The sequence below is a fragment of the Anomalospiza imberbis genome, chromosome 2 (assembly GCF_031753505.1).
Source record: "Anomalospiza imberbis isolate Cuckoo-Finch-1a 21T00152 chromosome 2, ASM3175350v1, whole genome shotgun sequence".
NCBI lineage: Eukaryota > Metazoa > Chordata > Aves > Passeriformes > Viduidae > Anomalospiza > Anomalospiza imberbis.
Genome location: NC_089682.1, coordinates 40,975,124 through 40,994,874, shown reverse-complemented (window position 1 = coordinate 40,994,874; position 19,751 = coordinate 40,975,124). Strand labels below are relative to the sequence as shown.

Sequence of the window (19,751 nt, the reverse complement as noted above, 5' to 3'; positions counted from 1 at the left end):
ATGAACAGCTTGTTTGACATTTGCTATGTTAGACAATAATAAAATGCTTTCTTCTGGAGTAATTAGACTTGATAGATTGATTATGTTAAGAGGTAAAGATAAATATAATCAGAAAGAGAACTCTCTCGAAGGGAGTTAGTGCCTGTTTTTGAACTTTGGCGCTGTGGTTCTGGTTTAGCCAATGCCTGGTGGTGAGTGTCACACCCGTGTGCACACACACACACGGACACATGCACGAACACGGCGCGCTGTGCGTGGAGTTGGAGAAACCGGAGTGGGAGAGGAGCATTCACCTCTGAGCCGGTTCCCTTCTCCGAGAGATCTGATTTGTTGTGGGAAACTGTTGTGTCTGAGCCTCGTCAGTTCACCAGGATGTAATTTTACTCCCCTGAGGTAAAAAGCCGTCAGTGGTAAAGTGTGATAAATTAGTTCACTCAAGTAGATGCGCGTGCGTGTGTGTGTGTTTAATTCTGACCTTGCTGTGCATGTGTTGAGCTGCTCTCGGTGCCCGAGTCAAGCCTGGTGGACGTTTAATCCTGTGCCCTTGTACACGTATACTTGATTAGTAGTTGTGGTTATCTCAGCAGAAGACATTCTGCCCTCCTCCTTGTATTGGTCGGGACCCAGGCACTGGGGAGTCAAGTCGAAGGAGAAAGAAAAGAGATTTTGCATTAGTATTCTATGAAAGCCTTACTGTCTGCAGAACAAATTGATTGCTACAGTGTACCTGTGCTTGGCACCACTGCTGTGAAAGAAAGGTATGGTTGTAATCTGTTTTATTGTATTACATATTGTGACACTCCAGGAATGTTTAACATTCGGCGCTTCTATGGCACATGCTAGAAGTCTAAGGAAGGAAAAATATGTGAATGAATGAAAAGTGTGCGAGGCTGTCGTATCGGCAGCTTTGTTTACTACAGCGAACTAAGTAGCCCCTGCTAATGAGACAAATGTATGCGCCAATGGCAACGTAAGGAGATGATTAACTGAATTCTCTGTATTCTATTCAGTTCCTCACATCAGTGTCAGTAGCTGCTACGTACCTACACAGATAAAATTCTAATTAATGTTTTAAGGGGCTTTGGGTTTAGCTTTTTGCAAGATGATTAATGTGAAATATACTTGAAAATGGATGTGTTTGCCTCTTTAAATGAAAATGTGTTGTTTTTTCCTAGTTATTAGTCTGCTGTGATGGTCCTGCATGTGACGCAGGGTGGGGGTATGTGAGGGGGTTAGGGGAGGTACAAAAACCTGCAAATCTTAGATGTGCTGCTGTGATAACCAGCACAAGAACAAAGCTGAGGAAAAGTCTTAGAGGATTTGAGTCTTCATATCTCACACACACACACTCACCAACCCCCCCTTAGTGATGTGTAAATATGCACTTCTGTTTTAATGGGAAATCTAAGGCTCTTTGTTTCCTTAACCCAGCTGTAGACTTTACATAGTTGATTCTGTGGTTTTATGGATGCTCAGCTGATGTCAGTTGCGTGGGAAGTATGAAGCAGTCCATTAATAAAATTCAGGCTGTTTCACAGAGGGCTGTGTGCTTAGTGGTTCGTTCTTGGCATCACTGAAATTTTGTTGCCGATTATTTGGATGTTTGCTTGTGGTCACTCCAAAACATCTGAACTATCTGCTCTTGTCATGCAGACATTCCTAACTAATTAAGTTTAGGACAGGTGGCAGACTCCTCCTGGGCATTTAAATCTGCGTGTAAACCTAATCTAATAACTTGATGAGAAAATGAAAATCTATCTTTCCTGGTGTTATCACCACGCACAAGCCACAGAGGTATTTGTGAAATCCTCTCTCTGCTCTTTGTCCTGGCAGGTGACAAGTAAATGAGTTCCTTTAAGGAAATGAAGTCCTGAGCAGCAGTCATGCACTGTAATAGTTACTTCTGTCATACGGCCTTGCTGATTTAAGATTAACACTTTATAGATGTGGGGTATATTTATGAGTGTACCTTTGAGCTTCCATTTTATACCTTGCAGAGAGTGTCGGTGCAGCCTTATACATGCAAGTTATTGATCTTTGAGATCCCTTGACAGCTAAGAAAATTTTTGAAGAACCCCAGTTTGGGAGGCTCTGTGATGTGACTGCTTGGACTCAAATATGACTTCAGTTGCAACTAATAAGTCAGAACTTCCTTATTCAAACCAAGTATTTTGTGAATAAGTTATCATTCCCCTAAATTACTTTTTTTTAACACAAACACATGTTGTAACAAAACCAAAAGTTGGTAAGAACAGTTGCACAATTTACACAGCAGATGGGGGGATCCAGGGACTTCATCATATTTAACCATATTTAAGGGCATTTCAGTAATTCTATAGAAATGGTTAATTCTTATCTCAAATCCTGTATTCGTTTTTTGTAGATTTTAACCAGTTGGTGACAGGAGGTTGAGTTCTGAAGAAGGTGTTAGATAAATACAGGGCAATACTGCATTTCAGTGCAATTAACTTTTGTTCATAAATAATTCAACCTATGACTTTAAATAAATGATCAGAGGAAAAGAAAATGACATGTGATTAAATCCAAGTCCTTGAAAACATTTTACCAGTCAAAATTGCTGTGACTGCCTTGGACTTATTATAATTCCTGTGTTGAGAAGAGCCAGTTCTGAGAATTGTGGGGATTTTGTTTCATTTTGTTTTTTGTCAATTCTCAGCGTATCATTAGAGATATGAGGTAGACTTTTCAGATCATAGTTAAAAGAGGACTGATGATGTGCTATTTTTCATTTTGTCTTGATTTTCTTAGTGCCGTGGAATATATCAGCTTGAGTAGCCTGTGATTTTTCCTAGGTTTTTGGTGGTTTTTTTCTTTTCTTTTTTTTTTTTTTTTTTTTTGGTGGGTTTTTTTTAATGGAAAGTAGAAGGATGTTTGCTGAATTAAAACTTCTGCTGCAGACTTTACTGATTGAGCGTGACTGATGACATTAGAATCTTGATGAGAATTTTGGAATACAATTTGGCCTGGGGTAGACTGCTGTATTGTGGGTAGGGTGATGGAGAAGGCACCAAATGAGGAAGAAAACTCAAAACCAAACACCAACCAAATAAATCAGCTTTTAAAAACAATTCTTGCTTATAATGGAAGTATGCAGTTGATTCCAGCATTGGTTACCTGTATTACATAGGTTTTCCCCTGGAAAGACTTAATCTAAGTTTTAAGTAAGAGTTGGTGCTTGAGTGTTATTATCAGTTTAAGCAGATTTTAGAGGTGAATTCCAGATTACATCTGTTTTTGAAGGGTAGCTGTGCCCTGCTTGAGATTGCAAAATGCTTGTTCCCCATCTCCGCTCCTTTTCTTTCTGTTACCATGCTCTGCCATAATAAAGAAGAGAGGAAGTGGAGGTGTTACATAACTTCAAGTAGATAGATTTTCGGTGCAGATACTGAAGGCAGCCTTAACTCAACCAGTGCTGTCACTACCAGAATCCTGCTAATGCTAAAGGCAGTTGTGTAATTAATGGCCTTGTGTACTGAACTGAGACTGCTGCGAAATCTCTGGAGGGAATTATTGTGTCTATTGTGTTGGTTAACTTTCCCAGAAAATGCAGTCTGTTGCTGATAGTTTGTTGGGGTGATGGGGGAGGATTTTGTAAGGCGTGATGAAATACTCTCTGGCATCTTTTTCCTGACCACTGGGCAAAGCATCTGCAGCAACAGAGCCAGGTTGATTGGTTGAAATGGAGCTGTTAATAAAAACTAGATGAATTTTACTTTAGAAGACAAGTGTGATAAGAAAATAGAAAGCTGCACTTCAAACTTTCAGTGTGTTTTAAAGATATTTTTGTTGTAAAATCATATAAAGAATTTAGACCTGCTTTTGATACTAGCACCTTACCTAGTGCAGCAGTGGTAAATGATCTAAAATAGATGAAAATTATTCATAGTTTTTTTGTCTAACCTGTTTTCCTGAAGCCATTTATAAAACCTTGTTAAAAGTTCCAAAACCCTTGTTTTTTCTTTCTTTGGATCTTTGTTTCTGCAGCATCAACCATAGGTGGCACTGACTATTAGCAATTAGAGGATTTGAGATGCCTCCCCTCCTCCCAGACTTAGATGCTTGAGCCACTGGCAACTGCTTGATCCATTTTCTCTCACTCTGGCAAAGAGAAGAGTGAGGCAGGTATCTGTGAGTTCTACAAATGAGTAGGTATAGGAGCCAGTATAAGTTACTGACTGAGTTTGGTCAGTTTGGAAACTTCCAGCTTTTGAAGCTAGAATTTGAGTTTGTCCAAACTCATTGGGGCAAAAATGCTAATATGGATGACTGGGGGGGAGTACACTCGTTTTTGCAGGCTTAGTTCTAGTTACTTAGGACACTTGCAGAGGAGGCTCAGTCAGGCTTGGAGTAATACAGGATTCCAGAGGCTGGGCACCACTGAGCAGTTCAGCACAAAAAAAGCTGTCTGTCTGGATTCACTTGCTGCTGCAGCATCGGTTCTTTCACTGCTGCTGGCACAGGCTGCTGCAGTTCTGCCTTTTCACTGGTGGAACCAGGGATGAATACACACCCTGTGTTCTGGTCCATCTGAGCTGTGAGTGTATTGCAGCTGAATTAGACTGGCAAAAGCCAGGTTTTAACAGCTTTCTAAAGCAAGGAATTAAAAATGGATCTGTTTGGGCAGGAAGTGCTTAGATATGTGTGCAGACATACTTGGCTGTGAGAGAGACCCTTGCTTCAGGATTGAAAGGACTTTATTGTACTTGGTTAGGAAAGAGACTGAAAGTGATCAGTGGATCAGAAGAGCTGCTGTGCAGTGGCTTTTGCAGCTCCAGTCCATGTAATAGTTCTTGCCCAGTTTATTAGGACTGCTTCCTCATGTTAGATCCCTGAGAAATAGGGAAAGTTGGTGGAATTACATTTTTGATCATAATACCATCATTCATGTTTACTTCAGTTCTGATACTTTAGTTCAGTACTGACATGATGTTTCATTGGAGAGAATGTTGTTTCAGCAGGTAGAGTGGAACCACCCATATTATTGCATTTGACTGACCTACATCTCCACCTGAGGGTGATGGGAATGCCAGTAATTTGTCTCATTTTGGAAGAGAAAGGCATTTACTGTAGTGTGCAATTCCTGCTCCTTTAGTTTAAGGTACCCAACTGTTGTTTGGTTTCAGTAGTAGGGGGAAAACGCCCAAAAATCAAAACACCCACAAACTGTTTAGAGAATATCTTGTAACTCAGCTGAAATTCAGAAAATCTTTCTTTATTTGCTATGGATATGGAGTTAATGTGCTACTGGCCAGGCTGCTTAATCTTCTCCTGTCTTCGCTGTTCCTCTTGAGTAGAGTAGCAATATTCCAAAGCGCTGCTGTGATATGTTCATGGATGTTCCTAAAATGTTCTGTTTTGTTCCAAGAAGGAATCTCTTTTTTCTTGCAATTTTGGCAGTACCCAGTAGCCTCCAACATGGTTTAGACCCACACAGTGCATGTAATGAGAGGTCCTGGTGAACAACGGAGGTGTGAAATTACTATGATCAGTCTGTAAATAGCAGCAGCCATCTAACATCAGATATTTAGATGTCAGATTGAAACAGGTCTTTGGTAGCTGAAATGCCTCTTACTTGTTAGTTTGCTTGTGAGTGGGGTTTTTTAATGACCTCAGTTTATGTATAAGCAATATGTAATTTAATTCTGTAGTTCACGCAAATCCAAAATAGTTTGGGATTTTAATTCCAGATTCACGTAGTGAATGGAAAGTCCTTTCTGTACTTAGGATGTTGCTTATACTCTGCAGCTTGGTGGTGGAGTACATTAAGATTATTTTTTTATTGGTATTATTATTAAGTTTTTAAATTGTGGTTGTATGTTTCATCAAAAAAGCCCCTGATGCTTGGTCAGTTTCGAACATTTTCTTCTTCTCAGCTTTTCTACCTGTGACTGTCATTTTACCAGAGAAAATAATTTCATGGAAGGGTAGTTCAGATGCATGTTTCGTGTAATTTGCAAGTGTGGACACTTGCACATAGTTACGGCTGACAGAGTACAGTCAGCAGTGGAAGAAGTATCTTACCAACAGTTCCCTGCTCCTACAAAAATTTCTTCTGTTCTCCAAGATCTATGAGGTTGTGCTGTCAAAGGTTTTTGTAGCATTGAGCTAGTCGTGATGGAGTGCAAGCCATTTTGAAATTAAAAATGGTGGGATGAGCTTTACTGTGCAAAAATTAAGCTCATGCTCAAATATGCCAATTATACAAAAAGAAATGTTAAACAAGGGAGATTTTAGTACCTGCAGTGGCAAAGATTATGCATACATATCCCTATCAAGTTGTCTGGGTTTTCTGGATGTGCATTAGGAAGACTGTTAGCTTTCCTTTGATTATTATTTGTGAGGAACATGGATCATGCTTGCTCTTGAAAAATATACACTTGCTTCAAGTAACTGAAGTGAAATACAAGAATTTGTGGAAAACCACAAGAAAAATGTTTTCAGATATATTAGCAAAAATGAACTTGTTGTTACTCTGTGTTCTTGAATCATTCATGTCTTAACAAGCAGCTGGCAAAAATAAGTTGCATAAAGTGCATGCTTTATATTTTACATGTGGAAGGGAATTGTAAGAATGGTTTAAAGTCTGTTAATTTTTGTTTTGGAATCTTACCCCAAATGCTCCCATAGAAGTGGAGCTTTTGGTCTTGAGTGGTGATGGATACGCAGTAATTTACTGGTTTTTCTCCTTCTTTCCATCCCACCTGTTTTTCAGCAACAGATTAGAGTCAAGATGTTTTAGAGGTTCCAGTCCTTCCTCTTGTTCCTTTGGTCAAAATCACCGTAAAAACAGTCTAAACCCATGAAAATTCTGGACTTGCCATGCATATGCATTGTGACAAAGTTTACTGCAGTTCAGTGGAAATGCTTCCTACAACATGGTAGAGAAATACAGCTGTTTTTTTAGGACCCATGCTACCTAGAATTTCACCTCTGGCTTTATATTTTAGTGAGGCAAATTGATTATTATGTTTTACAGTGTGCAGTATCCTACCTTAACCTGTTTCTGCTTGTCATTTTTTACAGTTTAGGACTCCATGCTGGTCAGGCAGCTTGAACAGTCTCACAATCTTTCCTGGCATTGATACTCTCTTCCTCTTTTATACTTACTTTTTCCCTACATCTTTCCTTTCTGCTTTGTTATCTCTGCATCTCATCTCAGTTTGTAAGCACTTGGGGGTAGTAGTCCGAATTTACAGGAATATAAAACATTTTACAGTAGTAATTATGCTAAATGTCAAGCACAGACAGACTTACTCTCATGAACCCGGCAGCATATAAAGAAGGCAAGTGGAATTTGCATCCTGGTAGGTTATTCTTGGTCAGTCAAACTGTTCACCTTCCAAAGTGCTACAAGCAAGCTCTGGTTTACATGATTTAATAGAGATACGAGGCGACTTTGGAAGCAAGGGTTACGTTTTATTTGCAGTAAAACAGAATTCAGACATAGACCCAGTAAATCAAACCACTCTGGTTTGACATGGAGAAGTTATGTTCAAAAAAATGGAAACTTACACTATTAAGTCTGCTGTTTGGGCTGAGAAGGTTATTTCATGAAGGCAGCTGGGACACAGAAAGCTTCCTTGGTTTCATTGGAGGAGGTCTGGGTTTATGCTTAGCCAGTCCCTGGAACAGGTGCTCCCTCAGCCTTCACCTTGCTCCTCAAAGTTTCCTCATTCTTGTCATTAATGTGGTCATGATTCAAAGTGAGTAAATAGTTACAGTCTCTCTGAAAAGAAGTATCTCCTTTCTTTCCGAGGAGCAATATTTTTTCACTTTCTGATCTTTCTTGCATCTGTGCCTTCTGAAGTGAAAGCAGACTCCATCAGGGTAGGGATATTGTCATTGTACCAGCTGGAGAAGTGAAAGAGCTTTCACTGGACTTTTTACAAGTAGCAGCTGAAGAGAAGGGGAGCCCTTTGATGCTGTATTTTAGCCCTTCCACATTCTATTTTAGGCCTTTTGTACCCTTTTCTTCCTATCATTAGTCATTGTGTTCTGTTGATCTTTTAGGGTATATCATTCTTTATTTCCCTTCCAATCATATATAGTAGAAGAAAGGTATTGGGTTAAAACTGTTATTACACCAGCACGTATTGTTGTATTGCAAAACCAATAAATGCATTTTTTTTCTTCTGTAAGAGGAAGAGAAAACATACTTATTTTGGAGGCCAGTGTTGCTCTAGGGCTTCATTTAATTGCTGTCCAGCTGAACTTGTCAGCATCTCACAGGTGCAGATGTATTTATTTTAAACTTCATATAGACTATGATGAGGAAAAGGGAACAAACAAGTCTGTGAGGAAGGGCAAGCAACATATATCATTTGTGTTTTGGCTTGTGGTCTTGCAGGAGGTATTTTGGTGGATTTGGATTAATTTTTGCTCTGGTAATTTACTGCTGGAGGAGAGGAAGAAGTAGCCTCCAGAGTGTAGATGATCTTCGCCTGGGGAGCAGTGCAGAAGCGTAATGAAATTTCCTGTGTGAGAGATGCCTGAGTATTATAGTAGAAACAAGTGTTTGTGGAAACAAAAGGGTAAGGAAAAAGGACACAATAAGTGGTTAGGTTATGTGGATAGAAATGGAAGTTATTAATGTTCATAGAATTCAGATGAGAAATTCTAAACCTTATCTAGAGCAAGAGAAAAACAATTGAAAAGTTGAAATAAAGGGTTATATGAACAGAGTATCTTCAGGGGAAAGATTAAAATAATAGCTGTGTTTTGTGTAGTGTGGAATGGTCTTTGGATGTCATTAATGTACACAAGTGTGGGTTGTGGAAGTAGGGAGCTGAGAGAAGATTGAATGAGGGTAATGATGAGAGTAGGAGAAAATGAGTATGATTCTAGAGAAGCAGAATGCAGTGCCATGGGTGTGTTGTGTGTTCCTGGTTTCTTTCTGGTTGTTTGTTTGGGGCTTTTTTTTTTTTTTTTTTTTTTTTTTTTTTTTTTTTTTTTGTCATGGTGGGTAAATGGATAGTGGGAATAAATGGATAGTGTTAGAATAAAGATAATCTTCTGATGACAGCTATTTTTACAATGTGGGTAGTATTAACCATGCAAGGAGAGCTATCCAATCTCTCCTGGTAGGTTACCTTTACCAGCTTGCTCAGCTCAGTTTCATTTGTCAAGTTCTGATACTCTCACAAATCAACCCACAAATATAACCAGCTTTTGGGGAAAACTTTATATTAGTCTGTTCATACCCTGTTAAGAAATAAGACAGGCTCCCTTTTGTGAGCTGATACTGAATTAACAAAATTACTTTCCTGTTACTGTAAAAATATAATTATTTTCCACCAGAAGTTTCTACATCCTGATTATAATGTATTTATTTTTGGCAGGGAGGAGTGAAAACCAGATCCACAAAGATCCTGCACTGACATTTGAAAGGTATGAGTTTCTGCCCTGAACTTGAAAAGTTTATTAACCTGTATTTTTTTCTCACCCCGGACACGGAGTGGTAACTTTGTCTCATTCACACTAGCTTTGGTCCTTATCCCTCTCAGGAATTCCCAGTCAGAAGATGATTCATTTCATATCCCTGTATAGTCCTGATCTCATTCTCCTGACATTGCTAATGAGAGTGCTGAGGTAACAATCTGCTAAGTTTCCTGAGAGGCTGAAGACATGTTCACCTGCCCACCAGCACTTCTGGCTTTTTCCCAACAAATGGATTTGAAATTGTATGCTTTTAAGAGCATTTTGAGAAAATGTTTTGGGTTGTGGGTTTTTTATGGCGTTTTTTCCCTCTGGTATTCCATTGTGGCCCTCTTTGGCTTGTACCTCCCTTTCCAATACGATTTGCTTCAGCATTTATTTGGTATTTGGTAGTTGTTTATGATTCTGTAAGATTCTGCAGGTACTCACAAGTCTTAACTGCTGTTGAATGAAATCACATTAATGTGTTTGAGTTCTTTTGGTCTCACTCACTGATGAAATTGAGCAACAGAATTTGAACGAAACCATCCTCCTTTAGCAAGATTATGTATAAAGTGAAAAAGAGAAGAAACCAAAAAAATGTGCTTTAGTAATAATGTAGGCAGTCAGGGAAACTTACCTTCAGATTATTGACAAGGCCTTACTACATATTGATTTAGAAAACACTGGCATTACTTATATTACATTGAGCTGGGAAATGACTCTTCCAGTTACATCAAGGAAAGATGGTTTTCTATAACACAAAGAACATGGGTTGTGACCTGTCAGCCATGTCCAAATCTCTGCTATGGCAGGGTAAACTGGAAATAATCCATATCTGATCAGCTGAATTGATAGAGTTGTGGTTAAAATAATAACTCTCAGATAATGACTTAGTATATATCATACGTGGCTTGAGCTACTTTGGTGCAATTTCACCTGTTTATTTGTTAGATTACTGACTTTTAGGTCTTTTGTTATGACAGCTTCCCCCACTCTCACGACATTCTTTCAGTAGTTATTAAGTGAATAGATTAAAACTGTAATTCTGAGATATTTCCCAAAAGGCTGAGACAAGATTTGCAGAGAGAAGTTCACCACCTACCTCCCACTGCCTTTCATTGTTACAAATTTTATTTGATGATGAATCAATATCAGACTTCCAGCATGTGGGAAACCAAACCACCTGCAATGGTTGCTGTCTGTTAAAGAACTTGAGGAAAGGGAACCATGGAATAACTGATGTTGCACATCTTGGAAATGCTATGCTGTGTCCTGCATGATAGAAGAACACTGAAACTTTAAATGTTAACTAGTTTGCTTTTAGTAGTCATGATGCTTAAACTGGTGATGTGTTACTGGGTTTTAGCATGGCAGATACCCCTCTGTCCTATGCATATATCTGTAACTTTAATATTTTTTGAATAATTTTGACACCTTCCTCATGAACATATCTATGTGTGCATAACCTTGCCATTATTTTATTGTCCCGTTAAAATTCATAGGTGTACTTATGTCACGGAAAATAAGTAAGCAAAAAGGAAGTACAAAGTTCAAGAACTTACCACTGCACTGTTCATCAATATGGTGTTTTAAGATTTTTAGAAACTTACTTGACATTTCACACATGTAAATATAACCATAAACAATACTTTTTATAAAAAATAAGTAAAAATTTTACCTTTACAGTATTGGGGATTGATAGCCATCCAGTCATTCAACATAATCCATTGTTGTGGACTGTTTTTGACTACTGAGTTGACCAGAAATGCTTTTTGCTAGCTGTCATATTTTTGGTTGTTGCTGTATTGGCTGTTTGTTTGCTCCTGTTTGTCATTACCCCCTTTTAAAAGACAGCACCCTCGAAGTGCTTGACATTTGGATCACTGTGTGGAAAGATGCCTGTTCCAGCTCTCCAAAGAGGAATGGATAAGAACTGGATTGCAGATATGTTCTACGTGATGTCACAGCCAAAACCACCACTGGCTACTGACAGCAGCCTGCACATCCCTGCTGCTCGATAAGTGGGGGATTTAATCAAAAGTTCAGAATAAGCAGAAACCTCTTGCTTCTGTAGGTTATGTGTGTAAAGAGTGTGAGCTTGTATTTAAAAGGAAAAACCCCAAACTCACAATGGCTGCTGACTTGTTTTATCAAAGGTTTGGTTGTGAAGATTAAAGAAGGTTTTTATAGTATAAGCTTGAGAGAAGATTTGCCATGACACTGAATGAACAGTTACTCACTGTAATGCAGCTCAGTTAAAGCAAAGGCTTTTTCATGTGTTTGTAAACTTAAAAAAGCTATGTGACTCCAAATAAATTTGCTGTAGAGTTTCACATGTTGGGCAGCTGTACTGCTAATAAGCTGATGTGTTTCCTAAAATGTTTTTAGTTGTGAAATGTCCTATATACACATTTTCATGCCTGCTTGGTTCTCAGAGTAAGCTGCTGATTTGTGGATGTGGAAGGAACTATTGTTGGTTTGTTGTAATCATTGCCTGATTTACTTTCTTTTATTTTTCTCTTTCTAACTCTTCAATGCAGTGGGAAGCTTTATCAGTTTTTCACAAAGCGGGAAGGATAGAAATTCCACTTGGAAAAAAAAAGTAACCAACCTTCCCTTTTCTCCTATTTTGCTGAAAGCGTTTACTAAAGGGGAGCTAAGGAAGAGCGGAATTGTATTGCCCTGGGGTCTACAACTTAAATCGATTTGATCTTAAACCAGTGACTGTTTTAAGGTCTGATGAATCACTATCAGAGTTAAAAGCACCTATACCACAGTGCTGAGAAGCTGGCATCCCAGGCTTCAGGAGTGATTAGTATCTGGCCCTAGTAGTTCAGGCAATACTATTAGCTTAAAAGGGTGACAACCTAATTCTTGTGAAGGATATTTTCAAAAAGGAGACAAGTTTTTAAACCATTTTTTTTTCATCTGAGGCCTTTTCATCAGTAGCTGAGACAACTCAGTCATACAGGTAGAAAGCTGCAATTGTACTACCTCCACAAAAATGGAGGAAAATCAGTAAACAAATGTTAAATAGCTGAAACAAGATGCAGGAGGGTATGTGATGGCATGAGGGTTTTACTAGCAATGTCCAAGATGCCCACTAACTAGTGAGCTATGCAGGTCACCCCAAATGGGTTCCAGTAAAAGCTTTAATATTAACATAGTCAGTCCTAGTTATAGACATATCTCTCTGTCTAAATATAAATTGCTCCCACTCACGTCTAGACTAACATCGGAGCAGTGCTGGTGTTGAAAGTGGGGGTTAAGAATTAGGAGTACAAGCCACACTATTCTTTAAATTACTGCCTATTACAATAAGCATCTAAACTTTGTGGTAGCAGTGCAGCTTTGAATGCCATTGTGTCAGCCAAGACACCTCTTCCTCGTGTTTAGGCACCAGAAGGGTTCATGTGGTAGATGTGACCTGTAAGCTAAGTACTCTCCTGCATGTGTTTAAAGCTTTGAGAATGTATCAGTGCGTGGATGGATGGCTAGATCAGTAAATGACTTTCATTGCTGACTATTTTCAGCAGCTGAGTTTTAATGAGTCTTTCAACTGTTGCTACTGTGTTTAATCTGCTCACTTACTCAGCGTTCAGCATTAGAGAGGCTTTCTAGGAGGTAAATGTTGTCCTGATTACAGAAGAGGTTAGTTTGATTGTGTTCTGCACAGACCTTGAGGTTTTTTTGTTAATTGAGAAATATATGCTGTGCACACAGATAATTAGGATGAATAAGCAAGTGTTGTGCTTGGAAGTGCACATCCAAATATACAATTGTTATATATGATAAGTGTCTTGAACTGCTGCAAGTTAAAACCTGAGGTCCTAATTCTGTAGCACTGGTCTTGCTATGCGTTTGAGTGGGTTTTCCTTTTAGATTTGTAACTTAATGCATATTAGCAATGGCTGAATAGAGTGAAAAGGATGGCAAAAAGTGTCTTTTTTCATTTAACATAAGAGCTTTTCCTTAGTTTATTTGCTGTGCTGCCTAATAGCTCTTATCAAAATAAGGACAGAGCAGCTGCTCTTAAATGTAGGGAATACTTAAAACATGTAATGACCAATGTGAAGAAAATGAAGTGTAGTGGTATTTCTGGTAAGCGTACTAAAAAAAAGATATATCCAGAAGATTTGATCAAATGCCAGCTCTTACATCAGTCCTCTTTGTAATCTTTCTTGCTGATCTGTGACCTTGACCTTGTGTTTGTGTTTGTATGTCAAATCTATTTTAGGGATGGACAAACTAAGTTCAGTTTAATAGAATTTATACTCCAGCTTCACAGAATATCTTAGTAAAATATAAAAATTAAAATATTTGGGTCAGTTAAATTTTCAGTCATCTTTTAAGATTTCAGTGGGTTTGAAGACATTGACTTTGTAGTTGTTGTTCTTGGGAGATGGTTCTTACAAAGACAACTTTAGCTCACCAATAAACTCTTGTAAATTCAGCATGAACCTTCTGCCTGGAGGTTGGCTTTTCTCTTCAAGCATCTCACCAGTGCCTCTGCTTTTGTTTGGCATTGAGTGAGGTTCAGCAGTGAAAGTAGTCCCTGCTCTTTGTCTTGCCTCATGCCACTTCTAATCCCTGCTCCCAGAGGGAGAACTGCAAAAACAGATGCTTGGCAGGATCGTTGGGGTTTCTTTGGACTTTGACAAGATCCTCAGTCTGGCTTGCCTGGTAGGAACTTTGTGCTATGTGCACTCAGCAGATTCTTGAGCATAGCTCTTATTTTAAACATGAGCAAACAGGGCAGCAGAGTTGGTTGGTGTAACACTGGCACTTTGGGTATATGGGTTCATAAAGCCTTAGTGACTTTGTTGATTTCATGGGTATTGTGAAATAGGGTCCCAAATTAGCTAATACTTATGTGCAGGTATGGAGTAATAGATTTATTTTTAACAGGTCTTTTATTTCTGGGGTAATGTTCTTTTATGTAGGAAATCACATGCTTTCTTCAGAAAATCAGTCACACATCTATGTTACTTTGTTTTATAATTTTTAATTTGGCATAAGCACCTGTTTCAACTTGACAGTTACAAGCAATAATAAGTAACTTTTTTTTTTTTGCTATTGCAGTTGTTTTCTCCATGAAGAACTCATTAAAAACTGATACAAAATGTTTCCATTCCACAAATGTTTGATGGCATATTATCTTCTTAATATGCATGGCACCATTATCAGCATAAATTTTGAGAAATTATTTAGAAGAGTATGTCCTTACAGTGAGGGATAAACACCTTCCCTTACCCACTATCCATTGGTTTTGCTATACCTTTGTGGCAGTAAATGTTATTTTCCCTGGTTTTGAATTAAGTTTGTATTTTAATTGTTCTTATTTGATTGATGACTAGAGGTGAGGTCCTGTTCTTTATGTGTGACGGTCAGATGATCGCCTCTGTATACATCTATATGACTTCAAGTCCTTTTAATATTTTACTTAGGGATTTATGTTGTGAATGTTTTTAGATTAACTCTGGCATCATGATAAGGACTCTTTGTCCTTTTGTCTTTGCAGGATGTTATGAGCCCTTTCTCCCAAGGTTTTACTAAAGCTGGTTCTTACATTTTATCTTCAATTTTGCTTGGCTTTATTGCTGTTTTGGAGAGAAAAAAAACCCCATAATTTTTAAATTTGAACTGAGCTAGTAGAGACCATCTTGCTAATGGAGATTTTTCCTTTCCCATTTAAATGTAGGTATATGAGCCTTTTCAATGTCCACAAGAACCTTTGTAAACATCATCCACAATAAGCTGAAATCTCCTATTACAACAGAAGCTGTACTGTCTCCTCTAGCTGTAGTGTAGTGATTTGATCACAAATCATCAGGGACTCTAACATGGATTTATGGGGGGTTTTACATATAGCTGAATGCTATGTGACTGTGATCCTGTATTTCACCTTGCCTGGAATTCCTGTGTATTTGTGTTCAGCTAGCTGAAATCTATTCTGTTGAGAAGTCTACAAAGTGGCTTTCATTCATAACCATGCTTTGTCCCAAGTGAAACACAGCTATTACTGTCAATAAAATGCTTTTTATTGCATTACTTTTTAGTCCTTTGTTGCACTCTGACATCTGAAACCCATTCTTGGTTAAAATAACATAAAGTGACTTAACATATGCCAAACCACCTAACATAGTTATTCCAAGAAATACACTGTTTTAGAGTGCTGCTATCAGTAAATGCCTGTATCTTTAGATCCCTCTAACAAGCAGGAGGTCAGAGTTGTGTGGAAATACATTATCTGCATGCATTGATCATAACTCAAAAGCATTGCCCAGGAGAGGACATTGATTTCTTCAGTGTATATTAATCACACTTCATTCCTGGAGAGTTGATGTAGAGTTAAATGCATAATCAGTGATTTGGTTTTGTAGGTGTCAGAGGGAATGGAAATCTGTTTGAGTTTCCTTTTAATTGCTTATTTATAGGCCAGTGGTTTACCAAACACTGGAAAGGTGCGTCCTCTGTCCATTCTGTTGTATATTGTCCTCCTCTGTTCTGAAAACAAGTCTTTGAATAGATTTTTGTATGTTTTTTGCTCTTGGTCTCTTGACTAAGAAGACTCAATTAACCAAAAGCCTTTCTGCTCACTGTGTTTCTGAGCTTGGATCAACACCCTTTCCCACTTTAGTTGGGATTCAGTGATACATGCTATTTCTGGATCCCTGTCCTTAATGGATGTGCGGTGAGGGTGTAACTTCTCTGCATGATCTTTTAGTTTCTGCCCTTTTTGTTTTCAGCAGCATTACACCATTGAGCAGTGACTAATGGGACAGGTTTAGGTGTCAAATACTTGCTTCCTTCACAGGTGGTGTTCCTAAGTTGAATGTCTGTTCTTCCTCATTCCTTACCATTAGCAAAGACTTGGCAGAGTGTGTTTCTAAGTTCATGTCTGGAGTGTTAGCTGGCCATAATCAACAAGTGAACTCAAAGATGTCCTTTAGAGTGCTATTAGAGAACAAAATATAAATATTCCTACAGTAGTATTTGTAAGAACAGATATGTACGCATGAGTCTGGGTAAGGAATTGACTGAAATGCCTGTGAAACACCAGGTGAATCGTAAGTTATACAAACGGTATGGGGGAATCTGTGTCCGGGAGTGATTATTTCTGTGATGTTCTGTTCTTGTGCTTGTTAGAATAAGAAATACTTCCTAAGGTAGGCTGAGCTATTGTTTGAACTGTGTCCAGACTTTGCACCAGGAGGTTTTGATGTGCAGGCCACATTTGGATTAAGCTGTGTATGGTGCTTAAGTGTACTTGTAAACCTTGGAGAGCTGCTACTAAGGCTTTCACAAACTCAGCTTTCATGGCAGTTGTCTGCTCCCCATTTCCTCCTTTCCATGTTCTTCATCTCTTTTGGGGGTTTCACTGGGTTTGGGATTATGTTGGATGAGGGATTCTTTTTATTTCTCAGGTAGGGGGTTTGTTGGTTTGGCTTTTTGTTACTTTTTTTTTTCATTTTCAGTCTCTTTCCCACTCCTTACTGGTAGCTTTATGAAGTAAGATACAAAAACACAAGGCACATGTAACTTAGGGAGAAATGTCTGCCTGTGGCTTTCTGCAAGCTGTGATGTGGCTGGGATGGGTTGAGCGCCAGCATCGGATGAGTCTCGGTGTAGCCAACAGTGCTCAGAATTTGGGTTTTCCACGGGGCAAAGCTTAGCCACAGAGCTGGAGGTGTTCTGAGTTGCGTGTCTCCCTTGGCAGGGTGTGCAGCCTCGCCTCGCCACCTCCCCAAGCAGCCCTCTGCGTGGGTATGGAAATCTCCTTGACATTTCCACACCTCATTTCAGCACATGCTGGAAATGTCGTGCTCCCCCTTCGTATATATTACATACTATCCCAAAGCTCCTCGTTGTTGTCATGGGGTGGCATTCCACGGTCTGAGTGAGGCACAGATTCCCGGACTGGAGAATCCCATGTGAAATCTGAGGAGTGGAGGGACACTTGAGATGAGGCGACTGAATCTCCCTTTCCACACTCCAAATGGAATGCTTAGGAACAGCCTCCCCTTCCTTATGTGCCTCTGGCGCTGCTATTAACAACAGGAGTCATCGCTATTCACATTTTAGTGGTCTCTTAAAAGCTGGAGTAACCACGACAACACAACAGTTGGGGTTTTTTCTTCCCCACTCAGTTGTTGGTTCGCTAACATTTCAGTCCAGTGGTCTGTCAGGTCTTGGAGGAAAAACTGTGTCTTGTGCCTGCTGTGTTCTTGGTTCTGTGTTTTGTGTGACTTAAAGACTTCTCAGTTCCTCGGGATTTATGCACTTCTGTAAGACAATTTTGCATCCTTTTGAACTGTTTCATCATCTGTTATGGAATTGGTTTGCTCCAGTGTTTTTCAAAATCCTATTACTGAGACTGCTAAAATGATCAGAAGGTTTTGATCAGGCTGGTTTGGGTCTGATCCCTTCTACACACCCCGTCCCACCGCTGCCCCGTCCCCATAGTGAAGGAAACGCCTCTTTCTGTTGTCTAAAACCTAAAGTCGGGTCGAAGCTGGGTTTGGCAGCACACAGCTTAACAAAACACAGGGGCAAAGGCTTTTCCATTCCCGTGCTCGTGCGGAACTTGGCCGTGGAGCCGTGGCTGTTGATAATCCTGCATTATCCAAGGGGTGTTTCACAGAGGGAGCGGTGCTGCCGTGTGCTCCGTGCCAGCCCGGAGGGAACAGCCCCAGCTCGGGGTGGGGAATGCCAGCTCTGGTGGGGTCAGAGTCTCGGGAGCCTCTGCACAATTCCCGGCAGCAGCAGGAGCTCCCCATGTGCCCTCTCCTGACCGAGCTGTCTGAAAGGGATAGGCTATCCTTCCCATGTTTCAAATGGCTTTTGGAGTCAGTCAGCAGGTCTAGGAGGAGTGAATAATGTGCCAAGCTCCTGGGAAGAAGCTTATTTTTGCTTTCTCAAACTGATATCCCTACAGTTGTAGGAGAGGAGCCTGATTTATTTTATTTAAATTAATTAGTTGTAAAAAAGGCTTCTGGATTCCCAAGTTCTTTTGAGTGCAGCTGTGGGAGAATTCACCCACTTGGTGCTGAGTTTTGCTCCTCCCCTCTGATCATTTCTGCCTTTTTTTTTTTTTTTTTTTTTTTTTTTTTTTTTTTTTTTTTTTTTTGTCTTTTGCTAAATTACATTTGTAAAGGGAGCCTTCAAAATGTCTTGGCTGCCTGACTCAAAACTGTGAAGAGGTCTCAGCTGCTCCATTCATCTGAACAGGTTTCTGACACAAATAAAGCGTGGATTTCAGAAAGCAAAGCACTTAAACACTTGATTCTCTTAAAGCACGTGCTTAAGTACCACTGAAGTACCTGCTCCTGTGTGCAGCTCTGTGCATTAGGTGCCGGGGTTGTTGATCAGGACTGTTTTGCTGCTCAGAACCTTTGCAACAAGAGCCAACTGAAGGCTGAAGTGCTTTTACCAGCACTCTGAAAGCATCCTTCCTGCTGAAATTAAAGGTGCGCAAATTGAGCTTAATAACAAAATAATTCTGAGACAGCAAGTGTCATTACCCCCACTCATTCTTAGTTCACTGCAAGATTCTCCTGCAATTCCCAGTACATCTAGGAATTTTTTATTGAGATCCTAATTTCATCTGTGCTCTTCAACATTTCACTGCAGGCAGCCATAAGGATGGGGAATCACTTAAAATCCTGTGTTTTAGGTACTTGCTCAGTGCTGGTACTGGAGCTGCTGAGTAACATACGGCCTTTAATATATTTATCCTCAATTGTCTTTCTGAAGTTCCCATCTATTATTACTCCATCTGGGAAAACAGGGTACAGAGAAGTAAAACCAGAAGTCAGACAGCCTGTCTGCAGCACAGTGAGTAATTGGACCCCTGGATCCCAAGCTGCCACTGTAATCACTGTACTGCATTCCTCAAATCTGTAATAATTAAAATGACAGTCTGAGCCATTGGCTGATGTGGTGGGCTGGAGCCTTTACACTTGGGAATATGAGAATGGGAAATCAGTGAAGCTAGTAAGAGGCTTTTCCTGACTCTTCCAGTAGTAGCTAAGCATTAGAACACCAAATTTATTAAGTAACTGAAGATTTTTATTTCACAGACCAGTTTGATTTTTAGCTTTACAAATGCATGTTTTGATTCATCTCAACTTAAAAATGGAACATAAAATTGCTATAGGAGTTTAATAGTCATGAAAGAACTCTGAAATGTAGTGAATAAAAATATTTTATCTGTGTGAACATATACTAATCTCAACCTCTATTAATCATTCTAACAATGTGCATGAGTTTGGGTAATGTGTCTTCTAATAAATGTTCATGTGGGCAATCTG

At 39.4% G+C, this 19,751-nt stretch overlaps 1 protein-coding gene across 8 annotated transcripts in view; it reads left to right on the top strand.

Moving 5' to 3' along the window:
• The window catches only part of NRIP1 (nuclear receptor interacting protein 1), a 73,448-nt gene that overhangs the window by 41,108 nt on the left and 12,589 nt on the right, over positions 1 to 19,751 (top strand). For 4 of the 8 annotated variants that reach the window (XM_068180634.1, XM_068180636.1, XM_068180637.1 and 1 more), the window contains exon 3: positions 9,360 to 9,408. The exons of the other annotated variants lie outside the window; for them this stretch is intronic. The gene's annotated coding sequence lies outside the window, so the exon portion shown is untranslated. The remainder of the gene's footprint in view (positions 1 to 9,359; positions 9,409 to 19,751) is intronic. 8 annotated transcript variants of the gene reach the window in all.